The following is a 1,960-nucleotide window of genomic DNA, read 5'->3' as shown; positions in this document are numbered from 1 at the left end:
TTTGGCCTTTTCAAGTGACTGTTTTTTATGATTTAGACTATATTCCTTCAATCGTTTTAGAGTCTCTTTGATAGTGAACTTGCCTCTTTGTGGATAAACTATTTTTGTCACTTTTGATCAAGACACAATACAGTTATTAAATGTGATGTTTCTGAATACAAATGTTTTTGTATTGTTTGAAAAAATTTTACTGAATACCTATCATGTGCATTGACTTTAAAGGGGTTAACAAAGACACTGACTTGACGATGTGAGGGATAATTTAGCATGAAGTATAAATACAAGAAAAGGAAAAAGGTAGCACAAGGATATTGGTGATGAGCCATCAGTAATACTAAGGGTTAATTTTTTTTTTTTTTAGAAAGCATTTGGTATATATCATTCTCTGTTCCAGTTTGATCCCCAGCAACTCTCCAAGGTAAGGGCATTAATGTCTCTATTTGACATATGAAAGAATTGAAGGATAGAAATGTCCTATAGTTATGAGTTTGCAGGGCAGAATGCAAACCTGGGCACTGCTGCTATTGAGTCTATGTTCTTAATTGCATTTCTGCCTTTGAATGATGTTAGAAGTAGGTACTACAGCTTATCAAAGAGTTGAGAGTCATAGCACATACTGGAATGTTTATTCCTGTCTGTGTGTTGGAGGCGTGATTTGAGACATCTCTGAGATGATTCTAAATTATTCCTTTCTTGCAATCTGAAGTCTTAGGCAGGTTCTGACAAGAAAACAGTTTTAATGACATTCTAAAGGTTTTAAATTTCATAATTCTATGAATTTTCTCTTTGGAAGAGGAGAAAAGTTTTTCCTTTGTCATTCACATGCCAGAGACTTCAGAGACTTAAGTTGTTTTTTTTTCTTTACTGCTTACTGAAATATCTCATGCATCTGTGCAAACACATTATACCCTGAAAATATTAAATATTCTTCAGCATGCACAATGTAGTGAATTTTATTCCTTCTATTTTTTAGCCAAACACAAATAAAGCATAGCAAGATATAAAGAGTGCCCCATCATAGACCATGTTGAATACATAATAAGTCTCTCTGAGTATCACTGCACAATGTACTAGACATCAGTTGTACATTACAAATGTTTTCTCTTAATTGTTCCTTAGAGAGGTACAATGCAAATTAGAAGAATATCAGTTTGCAATCCTAAAGATCTTGGTTGAGGATAGTAAACTGATAATCCCTCACATGCTGACTTTTAGCAAAAATAAAAAAGTAGCTTTCAATTTTCCCAATTTACTTTATTTTTGCACTGCAGTAAGAAAAAGACTGAGTTAATGATTATGCTTTACAATATAGTTGATCTCAACCAACATCAATAGCATTTTTGTGGTCAAAAATTGTTACAATAGCTTTATTTCTATTTGCTGCAACTTTCCTGCCAAGATCTCATCCTGTGCAATTGATAATATTTTAATTTCCTTTGTCATAAGTAGTTGGCAGTGAAAATGTTTTGGATGGGAGTAAAAATCAGTTTAAAGTATCACCAAATTTATAAACCATCTCTATCTATAGCCATCGTTTACTTCTTTCTTTTTATTCTGTGGGAGGAAGCAGCATTTTTACCAAGGCCAACTCCTGTTCCTCTGTTCTAGGGACAAAACCAGAGTGTATCTTCAATAAATTTCAGGAACAAATGTGTGGATGATGAATGCCTCCTTTCTTGCCCTTGTAATAGGAGGCTCATTTGAGACGCTGTTTTAATTTGTTCAATGATTCAAATATCAAGAACTAAAAAACTGATGTGAAAGATACCCACAATCAAAGTCAAGTGGAAGATGTCTGAAGGACAACAGGTCCTTAAAGAGTGTCTGAGAGGCAGTGGCTGACATAGGTGCCGTTAAAGTTCACTGGGAGAGAAAGAATGCTTTCACGTTTTGCAAGTTAAAGTGCATCAAAAATGGAATGGAGGAAGTTTCTAAAAAAAAAAAAAAAAAAAAAAACCAA

At 33.8% G+C, this 1,960-nt stretch overlaps 1 long non-coding RNA gene across 1 annotated transcript in view; it reads left to right on the top strand.

Annotated features, from left to right (window-relative positions):
• Window positions 1-271: 271 nt before the first annotated feature.
• LOC125617523 overlaps window positions 272-1,960 on the top strand; it is a 13,857-nt gene continuing 12,168 nt past the window's right edge. The window contains exon 1 of the long non-coding RNA XR_007348565.1: window positions 272-418. This is a non-coding gene — a long non-coding RNA (uncharacterized LOC125617523). The remainder of the gene's footprint in view (window positions 419-1,960) is intronic.

Source organism: Marmota marmota, unplaced genomic scaffold, assembly GCF_001458135.2.
Source record: "Marmota marmota marmota unplaced genomic scaffold, marMar, whole genome shotgun sequence".
NCBI classification, from domain to species: Eukaryota; Metazoa; Chordata; class Mammalia; order Rodentia; family Sciuridae; genus Marmota; species Marmota marmota.
The sequence above is the reverse complement of the archived record's forward strand: the minus strand, read 5'-3'. Positions and strand labels throughout refer to the sequence as shown.